This window comes from Dermacentor variabilis, chromosome 8, assembly GCF_050947875.1.
Source record: "Dermacentor variabilis isolate Ectoservices chromosome 8, ASM5094787v1, whole genome shotgun sequence".
NCBI lineage: Eukaryota > Metazoa > Arthropoda > Arachnida > Ixodida > Ixodidae > Dermacentor > Dermacentor variabilis.
In genome coordinates, this window is record NC_134575.1 from 77,291,545 (window position 1) to 77,303,177 (window position 11,633).

Consider the following 11,633-nt stretch of genomic DNA (forward strand, 5'->3'; position numbering starts at 1 on the left):
TAACGCGAACATGAGGAGGACCGCAACGAGGTATTCAAGGCACCAAACCACACAGAAGAGAAGCACCACGTCTGGTTGGCGTTGACGCCGATGTTGAGCGGCAATGTCACTGGCCCCCGCTCGGACACGTCACAAAGTGTTTTCGCCAGCCAAAGCAATTTTCAACACTGGAAAGTCTTCATGAGATGATTCCCACAGCGTGTTCACGGGCTGAAATGCAGGACGGGCATTGCGCGTAAAACACACGCACCGTCCCTCGGTTGAACACGACGAGCAATACTGGAACAATGGCAGGATACAAAACCGTCGGCTGTAGACAGGGCTCATATGGTGCCCGGCATCTGCGCATGATGTCAGGGCGTGCTTCCATCAAGGTTTATATTACTGAGGTCGCCGGATGCGCTTTATTAAAGTGACAGCCTTATACGCCCCACGAAGCGAACAATCCAGCGACCGGCGTCAACCCCACATGGTAAGAAAACAGACGTGACTAAGTGATGACATCACGTTCCCGGCGCAGGACCTGCTGCTGCTCGCACTGTGAAATCACCCAAAAAGCCGATCTGGCCCACTTCCTATATTGCTATCAGGGGCATTAATCAGAGTAAAGTAAATTAAAGTACATTTCCAGAAACTAAAGTGGATCAAGGTAGATTAAGGTTGGTACAAATTAAAGCAAGGTGGAGAGTGCACTGTTAACACAGTTTACACCCTTTCGGGCGTGCCACAACAATAATTATCAGCCTTCTTGGCGTTTCCTTTCTTTAACGCTGCGAGCCCAGTAATTCCAGGTCACGAACGACATCAACGTTGTCAGCATGACATAGCATTCTCGACATGAAAGTAGTGAGCGCAGATTTTTCTCGGAAGGAACGCAAGCAATACAGATGACTGTTGTTCTGGCACAAGATACGCTTCAAAAGGCACCAACATATGCAGTTATGTAGTCAACGGGTAAAAGAGGTCGTTAGATTCTTATAGCCTCTATTTAGAAATATACCCAAATTTCAAAGCACCTGTATATTGTTTGCATTAACTAAACCGAATTCATCTCGTACATGAAATTCGCGGAACTGTAGGAAAACCCTGCGTGATTGCTCCTTATACCTTGACGATTGATGGTTCTGAGTAATGTGCTGTCAGTAGGCACGTCGCCAAGCGTCGGACGTCCAATTAAAGCGAAGCAAAGCTACACTTAAAATCTTGATAGCAGTGTTTCGCGCCCCACCAAAAATAGCACATTCTCTTCAGTTCCCCATTGGCTCACATTGTTGTTAAAGGGCCCACAAACCACTCAAAAGCTGAAAGCAGACGATTGATTTTTTCTCTCGCATTTGTCACGTCCCCCATGGAACATTGCATTCTTCTACAACACAGGTGGACGCTGCGTCTGTAGTGAAAGTCACTCAGCCACTCTTTCTTGACTGACAGAATCATTCAATTCCGCTGTTGAGGACTCCACATGCTTTGGCTACACGCCAATGGGGCGGCAGGGTCGGTGGAAAACTGAGCGCACGAGGTGACAGTTGATTGCGCGTAACAGGAAAGCTAGACGACGAACAGGAGTGGGCGTGTGAAATGTATGCTAAATGTGTGCTAGCAGGCGGATTGGAAGTGATGTCCCTTGTATGTGATAACTTCGGCATCTTTAAGGTTTGGTGACCTCACACGCGTCACCTTGTTGGAGTCAAGGTGAGTGAAGAAAAAAACCAATAAATTCTGGAGAGGAGCGCACCATTCCTTTTATTCAGCGAAGCCGCATATCACTGGGATCCCGGGATTTCTTTTTTCACGCCGCCAAAAACTGAACCAATTGCAGCGGAACGCAAGCGCCGAGTTCCTTGTGAAAGCGGAGGGACCTCGCCTTCCAAGTAATTTGGAAGGCAGTCTCCGGGAAGTGGCAAGTTTCGCGTAGGACCGAGAGAGTGACGTTATTACTTTCATATTTACAGCAAGAACCCGCCTAAAAACTGATTTCATTGGTGTTGTGATAACGCTATGGAAGCGCCATGAATGACTCCCGAAGAGCAGCGCGAATACTATGAGCGACGAAAAGAAACAGCAGTGTAAGTATGCAGAACAGTGTCGTGTTCAGGCGGGGCAGGACCCAGTTCAAGGCTACGTCACATTGTTCTATGGGATCATGTTATACCACAGCAACGCTGCCAAACCAACTTCACAGCGTGGATTGGAGCCCCCTTTTCTTTCATTATCAGAGGATCTTCAAGAGCCCTTTAAAAGCAGCAACACCATAGCTGCCAGCGTCTTTGGGTTAAAGATGGCTGTTCTTGTGAAAATTTCTTTTGGCTCGACCTGTTCCCTTCCTCCGGCAAGCTTTACTTCAGTGTGTCGCAATAAGGAAGCCGTTCCTAGTTCATCAGCTGCAACCGTTGCTCGCGTACAAGCGGAGTTGAAGTACGGCGCAAGATATGCGTTGAGTGCGAGTGCGACGGCCTCAACGCAAACTAGCCAAGCCGTGTTGCTGAAAACATCTCACTGTTCTTTTTTTATGGTAGTGATTACACTGCAAGGAAGAAAGTATTCTAGTCCTTGTTTGCCCAGCACAGCGCGCCTCAGTGCCTTTAAAAGCTGAACGCCAAGTACGACACCGGTATGGGTCGATTTCGTACCTTTCGGGCCGTCGTCGCTTACAAGACGAAGCAAAATAAGCTCTGAATTAAACATTCACTTAGCCATGTTTGTTTCCGCAACCGCAAAGATCCACCTGAGTGACTAGAAAGAGGCCAGAAGAAGGAGACACCTTGAGCGAACGTCGTGGCTCCGAGCTCGCGCACTACTGGCTTTTTTCTTCTCCTTTGATAGCCGGGCACTTGCTTCCTTGGTTGTTCTTCATTTGTAGCGCTTACCCACTACGGGGGATTGGCAGAAATCCGGCGGTTAAAGGGAAAAGGTTAAGGGGAACGAAGAATGCCTAGTAGAAAAAGTAAATCAAGGTGAAGCATAACGCCTGTCGCACTTCGCTCACGTAGGTTTGGATTAACTTTGATTTTCCTTCATTGATGGCGCCCATCCAATATGCGGGATCGATTAAGATTAGGATAGTATTCCGCAACTTCTATTTTTACTAAAATTGGTAAAATGGGCAGGATGAAATGAATAAGCATAACCTATGAACAACTTAAGGAAATCTCCCTGAACCAACTATGCATTCCCTCACGGCTGGACAAACATCTCTCTGGCGGCTTTTCTGTTTTTTCGTGCCCTAAAATCGAGGTTCATGCCCATGAGACTCGTTGGAGAAACAAAACACGGTAAAATTAACGCACAGCCCGGACGAATATTGGAATGAATATTTATGTATTTATGTATTTATGTATTTACTTATTCGTACATGCTGTCGCCAACATATGGCTATAGCAGGAGTAAGAAAAGAACAACGAATTTCACACATACATTACGACTAATAAATAGCGGTAAGAAATTCATCTAAAGGGCATTCGCGTACATTGCCGGGCAACACATTCTGGCACTGAAAGGAACGAAGAAAAAAAAACTGTACAAAAACAAGACTGACCAAGAACAATATCTAGTGGATGATATTGACGATTATTTGAGGGTGCTGAAAATCAAATATAATCCTTAGAAGAACAACATGATGAATGTGCATAATTGTGCAAAAACTTCAAGAAGTCAAAGTGGAGACTTTTTCGGAGTGCGAAAAACTTCAGGTTAGAAAGGTTGAAAGAGGGTGAAAAATATCTATCGTAACGACGAGAGATAAATCTGACAGGTTTTCTCTGTACTGAGTCTAAGAATTTGACGTCTTTTTTTATTATGGGGATACCATATGATAGAGGCGTGCTCCAATATTGAACGTACTACGGCTATATAAATTAACAATCTAGGGCGTTTTGTCTTTGATGGGTAGGTGCAAATATCCAAGGCGTCGAAGAGCTTTTTTGCAGGTTAGTTCAATGTGCGAAGACGAAGACGTATCGTGTGAAAAAGGAACTTCCAAATATTTATATCGGTTAACTCTGTTGAAGGTTAGGTTGTTAAAGGCGTATGTAAAATGTAATAAAGAACGACCCCATGGATATGATAAAAGGACAGTTTTGCTGAAGTTGATGGTCATCTGCCACTGTTTGCACCAGCTGCATAACAACTCGGAACAAGTGTTCAGAGTGATGTGATCAGATATTCATTTGATGACATGGTATATGACACAATCATCCGCATTTACGCGGATTTTTCAGGAAATAACAAAAGGGAGATCATTTATATAAAGTAAGAACGGCAGATCTCCGAGCACAGAGCCTTGTGGTACACCTGAGCACCAGGGATTTATGAAACTTGAAAAGTACACATTGTGACCGTTGAGACAGAAAACTATACAACCAGTATACAATATTAGAGTTATTTAGAATACTTTGAAGCTTATGCAAGAGCTTGGTGAGAACTACTACATCAAAAGTTTTTGAAAATCAATAGACGAAGCGTAAATTTGGTCACTGACATCGAGAGACTGGCCTATGTCGTGGGCGATTTCTACGAGCTGTGAGACTGTGCTCAGGCCTTTTCTAAAACCATGTCGAGAACTAGACAGGATGTCACTAGACTCAAGAAACCCGGCTATAAGCTCATATACGATATGCTCCACGAACTTGCCACATGGGGAGGTTAATGAAATTGGCCTTTAATTTGTCAAAGTGTGCTTATCCCCAAATTTGTATAATGGAATAATCATAGCAACCTTACATAAATTTGGAGCTTCACAAGTGGGCAATAATTTTTAAAAGATAATGTTAAGGAACTTGCAAGTCCATAAGGAGTAATGCAAAAGAAATGACATTAGAATGTCATCAGGGCTTGGGTTCTTCTTTGAATCAAGGTTTATCATAAGACTTAAAGCACCTATATCTGCTCACTTTGATGTCATCTATGGAAGTATCTGCAACGCGATCAAAAGGGGGAACCTCAAGATTATCTCAACTAAAAGTTGATTTGAAATACTTGTAAAACAATTTTGAAAATTCAAATGGATCAACAATAGTTTGACCGTTAAATGTGAATGATTTTTTTCAGCTTCTCTAGGCTGGAAATAAGTAAGGCCGTCTTTGAAATATGACAGGAATATCACAGGAATAAAAAAATTGTTAAAGTAAAAATCTGTTTATTATGCAAAAATGGACGGAATTGGAATGACTCCGGAACCATTCCACATTTTCACGACCCCGGAATAGAATGGGAATGGAATTGAGCGCATTTTGCCCCGATTGAGATCGGAATGAAATTACTTCTTTTCCGGAAATAGAGCGCTTTTTACGTACGCCTTGTTTGTGTGAAAATATGCCGAAGAACCAACCAGTCCACGTTGAAACATTAATAAGTCAAAACCTGGAATTTAACGATACAGCAGTATTGTTAAAATGGCTTAGCTGATTACAAGCACGGTACATTTATAAGAAACGCTGTTACTACAATCATGTCGAGATAGACTGAGTTTCTCCGAAGTTTGTCTCGATTCTTCGTGTAACCGCAGTTTTATGCCGTTGGTATCCCTAATGCGGAACTGCGGCGGTGGCATACGCCTCACCCCCCCTCCCCTAATGCCTTGCGATCATTTTTTTTTACCTCGGCGCCTTCTTCGCCCTGGCCGCCTGCTGTCTCCCCACCCTTCATTTCTTTGTTTTTGCTTCTGTCGCCGTCGCCGACTCAGACGCATACACGATGAACTGTGCGCCCTCTCACTCGCTACAGAGAGAGAGAGAGAGAGAGAATAAACTTTGGAAGCATTCGTTCGCGAAGCAACCCGAAGCAGGAGAGCCCACGTAACTGTGGCCACGGTGGCGCTTCCCCGAACCGCTATGCGACGATTCACGTAGAAAAAAAACAACCCACGTTTGCTATGTTCTAGGGAGCTGTGTTCTATTGCAAATGAAAAGCGCTTACCGAACGTAGTGCCACACTAGCTTCTGCGCCCAGCGTCTCACGCGCGCAGTAGGTCCGCCAAAATGGCAAATTGTAAACAATTTTTTTGAAACTACGCGACAAGAAAACAAACAAGCTTCATGCCGTAAGCTTTGCTCCGAAACTATAGATTTGATTCGGCACCTAAAAAGTATGACACGGACGTGAGCACACGCAACGAGAGACAGGGCTGGCAAGCCAGCCGAAGATAACGTCTGCCTTCACCGCTGGTTGCAGCTCTGTGCCTGTTCATCGAAAGGCTGCTCTTGACGACGCCATAAGCAACATGATTTTCACTTACATGGAGCCGTTTCGTGTTGTCGAGTGGGAGGAATTCAAACGGCTCGTAATGGTAAGTTTGACCATATTATAAGCCGCCTTTCATCAATGTAACTGCTTTGTATTCTTTCAAATTCAGGTTGCCGTCCTGGGTTACAAGTTGCCTTCGCAGGATGACCTCAGAGAGAAGTTCCTGCACGGGTAGGCATCAACGCTGCAGACCAAATTATGATCGTCTTTGGCGGGAGTGGAGTACGTCTGTATCGCACTAGACGTGTGGACGTCGAGGTCTAACGATGGGCTTCCTGGCTGTCGAAGCAGCATTCGTGGACAGCGACTGCACGGCTCACACGTACCTCCTCAGTTTCACTCGCTTGACGGGGAGCCATACAGCTGCTGGGATCCGCTCCGAATACTACGCAGCATTGCTGCAGTAGAACATCGCTGACAAGGGGAAATATGTATTTGCGTACAATTTCGCCTCCATTAAGCGTTTTCATTTCATTTTCCAGGTTCTTCGCGTGGCCACAGACAACGCTTCATGAGTGAAAAAGGCATATGCATTTACAAGGTGGGAGGCTGAAGAGTACGATGATGATGACAGTTTTGACGACTGCCCAGAACGCTTAACCAAGCAGCTTTTATTAGAGTTCCATCAGTTAGAGCAATTTCGATTTGGTTCCGCCGCCCGCAGCCTGCAGCTTACCGTGCAAGACGCCATTCGGCCGGCATGCCCTATTAAATAACACTGATTTCATCTTATATTCATTGATACGTCGCTCATTTATTACTATTTTCATAAGCGATTGTCAGGGCAAAGTTTTCCTAAATAAGTCGCCATGAAAGCATGGCATGAAAGAATTCATGAACATAATAGTTGCAGTTTGAGAAGCAAGGGAAGAGGACTGTGCTTATTACAGTTTCGGTGGTTTAAAGCTTTATAGTGCAACTACCCCCTGCGCATGTGTAGCTGAATTTTCGACCATGCTTCACTTTTTCATGTTGGAATATTGGTGGGGCATTTGATGTCATGGCCGAGATCACGAACTCTACTTCCCTTCGTTTTTCTGCCGCAGGCCAGGCACCAAACTTACGCGACTTCCAGGTCTGCTCTCACCGCGTCAATAAACCATTCTCATGTATCTCTAATGACAAAGAAAAACAAAACTTGTACATCATGTAAAGTACTCCCAGAGCGTCCCGAAGTTACATTTTAAAAGATTCGAATTTGCCTGATTCCTTGTCCAAGCTATTGTTGTCTTATTGTATTTTTTGCTCTTTGCTATTTCGGCCCTTTCGTTATCTCCTCTCCTTTTTTTGGATTACGCTCCCCCTTCCCTGCTTCCCCGCCCAAATAATTGAAATCCTGCGTACGCCACTCCTTCTAGTACAAATTTCTCTGCCGGTAAACACAGTTGCCTGGCGTATAAGACCAACCAGCGAGGTGGCAGTCTGCTGCTCGTATGTTTATTCGATTTACGAAACCCATCACTTCATTGCGATAATACCAGCCGTAATTCCGTAGCCATGGCACTACGTGCCGGACATTTGTTCGTAAAGAACAGGAACGTGCAGCCTATGCTATAATGTGCACTCAATTTATCGTAGCGTTGTCATCCGACTCTCGTCATGCTGCCGACATTGCGCAATTATCGTCACACAGTCGTCATCTTGCCGCCGTCGTTACGCAGTCGTTTTATCAATGACCTCACTTGAGTAACGTCCAACCATTATCGTCACTCTGTCAACGTCGATCGTGATTATGCCACCCATGGCATGCTGTCTTCATCAGAGTGAAGCTGTCATGCACCCTTTGTCAGACTCTTGTAATGCCTTTGTGGTCATGCCACCGCCGTCACACGAGCATCGCCAATTGATTTTCGTCATGCCGCAGTCGCCGTAGAGGTTTCATGATAAAGTCACCGTTACGGTATTGTTATCATACACTCCTCCTCATCCCAATGTCGTCATGCTGTTTTCACGCCATCGTCGTCATTGTGCCGTCATCGCGCATTTGTTGTCATACTGTCGTCGAGATGCCGTCACGGTCACTACATCGTCGTCCTTGCAACTTCAATATTCACATCTCGTCGTGCCACCTTCGAGATCCACCATCTTCATCATGCAGTTGTCATGTTGCCATCATCGCCAAGCTGTCATTTCACAATCCTCTTCAGTCCAGTAACGTCATCCCATTGTCGGCATTCCTTCATCGTCATAACACCTTCATCGATCGAACGAACTCATTCCTTGTTCGTCATTCTATCCTAATCATGGTGTCCTCATTCCATCGTGATTACGCCGCCGTTGACATGCCATCGTCGTAATTGCGTTGTCGTCAGGCCGAAGCTATCATGCATCTGTTGTCCTACTGTCGTCGCTATGCCACCGTGGTCGTGCCCTCGCCTTCATTCTTGCGTCATCTGGTTTTCCATACCGTCGTTGTGAAACCATCGTCCTCATACTGTCGTCGTCATCCTTATGCTGTCATCACCACACTGTAGGCGTTACAGAATCGTCATAATTCAAGAATTCACACCTCGTCATAATTATGTCATTGTTTTTATACCGCCTTTTTCGTGCATCAGTGTGATCCATTCTTCATTTCATTGTCACTGCTTCGACGTCAGTCATCGTCATGCCATCACACTTTAGGTGACCTTGGCAAACGAATGCCGTAAGAAAGTGGGACGATAGCCTAGTATGGGGCATATAACCTAAACAACGAAATACTCAGAAAAACACTAAACAAGGTCAACGAATGTCACTTCACTAATACGTTCTGTCGCTACATAGCTCGAATGCTATTCGCATTACAATCAAAAGTCATCGTCAGCTGAGCTTTGCCGCACTTTTTTGTAACTTTTATTTCGTATGATGGTATAAATAAGAAAGACGGGTATCTCTATATGTTTTTCTGTTGCATGACCAGAGGTTTGTGTATTCTCGTATACAACAAACCCGAATAGCAAAATGCGCGAAGACGCCCAGAGACTACAGGGCTTCGTAAATAACAGCAAATATAACTAATTTTTCTTAAGGTTGCATGACTTATCAGCTTCTATGTTTCATAAAATAACAGAGCCAGAAATATGAACAATGTAAACAGCGGCACCACAAACATCATACAAACCCAGTTTAACAGCTTGCGTACACCTGCCAACCTAAAATTTTTGACGCGATATGACACTGCGGGACTCTAATATAAAGAAAACTATAAACAGCGTGATACATCGATATGGAGCAGGCGATGGCACACGGTGTCAGTGAGGCAGTGTGCACGGCTAGCGTTAATGCGGGGCATTAGACATAGCGTTGGCGAGCAAGGAACCTGCCTAATCTAGCTACCCCTGCTACTGTCGAAGGTCACCGTCTATTAAAGAAGAGAGCCGAATATCAACCGCAACAGCAGTACTAAAAGACTATTTGCTGTAGTGATAGAATACATGGGTATTGGTATCATTCCCCAGATCAGCATCATCATCATGTTACGGCTGATGTACAGCAGAATGCTTTCTCACTATCTAAGCATCACCTAGGTGGCTCGCCAGTCCTCTTGTGGTAAGCTGTGGGCTCAACATGCCGGCTGCCTGCTGCTACTCCTTTGAGGAACCAATCGGAGGAAGCTTGCGCGTGTCTGCGTGAGGTTAGCCAGCAGGTTCAGCGCATTCAGGTAGCGGTGAGACTTTAGCGATTCTTTACTGCAGGCCCTCACTGCCACAACACTTAATCGGTTTATCAGGAACACCATGTTCTTGTGTTTTACTGATGCTTCAAGTAACCGAAAGCCTACGCAGTTACGGTCGCAGAGTGATGAGCTGTGTAGAGACTGCGGCCATGAGCCGCATGCGCTAAAGAGCCTCTACCACGCGTTGAAATGGCACCTTGAACACGCATAAACGTTATACCAAGTTGGGGCATTCTGATAGAGATTTCCGGGTCGCGCCTTCTTCATAATAGGTTACATAATTATTAAGTTTCGTTACAGACGACTCAGCCACCAGTAAACAAGGCATCGGAAGCATCTTCCAAAGTTTACACGAAAGTAAAGCGCCCGGCTGTATGGCCCTGTTATCGCGTTTTTATTGGGGTACTTTTATAGGCGGCTGGAAGGTGCTGAATAAATTTGCATTGTTTATAGGCTCTGTGTGATAATAACGTTATAAGTAGTTTTTCTTCTATAACATTGCGTTCGTAAACGTATTAATCTGCCATCAAATACTACAGTGTGCTGCCCTAAGAATGAGCAACTTTAGCTTTTCGCTGTTATTTGGTATTCGATGCAGCTGCTTGACTTTCTACGCAATTTATGGCATATATTAGGCGTTTTGTCCCGTCAACACTACGCATAATTTTCGCACCATTTACAGTGCATCGCACGTGCCATTACATCAACATTTATGTGGATACAATCCTCGGAACTATTTATCGCCAGCAGTGGGGATATTTATTTAAGTTGCTGGCGTCATTGTATAGCTTTACGCTGCTGGTTCAAGCAAACAGAAAGAGGCAAGGTAGCTTAGCGTAGCCATCTGACCTGGGGGGTAGCCGATATTGCTTCGATCAGAGCAGTCAAAAGGACAGGTAGACGCGTTCATGTCAGTGACGCCGTATTTAGACATAATAATGTTCCCATCTATGTAGGATATGTTTGTACGAGGCTCTGCTGAGTATGGCGTAAGCTTACGCTTCTGCCGTTTAAGTTTCATGCCTGGCTATTCTTAACAACCTTGCTGTATAGTCACGTAGCTTGGCACGATTAGATCGCTGTTGTTGTGAGATTATAAAATTTTACTCAGCACTTTCCCAAGAACCTCAATGTTGTTGCAGGAAAAGAATGTCCTGATCCGATGAAAATACACGAAGTACATCGGCACGTCAATGTATTGTAACGCAACACGTACACATTATCTTTGCACTTGCATGTCTATGCGAAACTGCATATTATTGTTGATAAATTGCTATTCAGGATTGCTAAACAATAACATTATTCACCCATGCAAAATAACCTGCGTACTCTGGTGTATTACTAGCTCCAGCTATAATTAGAAATGGAAATATAGAACCCAAGGGCACTAACTCGCCGGGCGCGAATTGTTGATTCGAAATAAAGTTTTCTCACTCAATCAGCAAAGTTCCCGAATGAGGAAATTGTATTAACAATGAGAAATGTCCGCACTGTTCTACAACAACTGGCACATAAATACTTAAACGAGACTGCCTTCTAGATAGCCAAAAAATAAATATTCAATGATGAAGGTGAAGCTTACATACAGCAGCGAAATTAGAGTCTTCCAAATTGTTTGTTAGCTTGTCAATAGTGTTATTGGACAGTATATTAATATTTTTGTCGCATAAACAACTAAAGTTCTGAAAGCTGGAGAAGAGGCTGCGCGCCCAGGATCCTCAACGAAACAGACAGG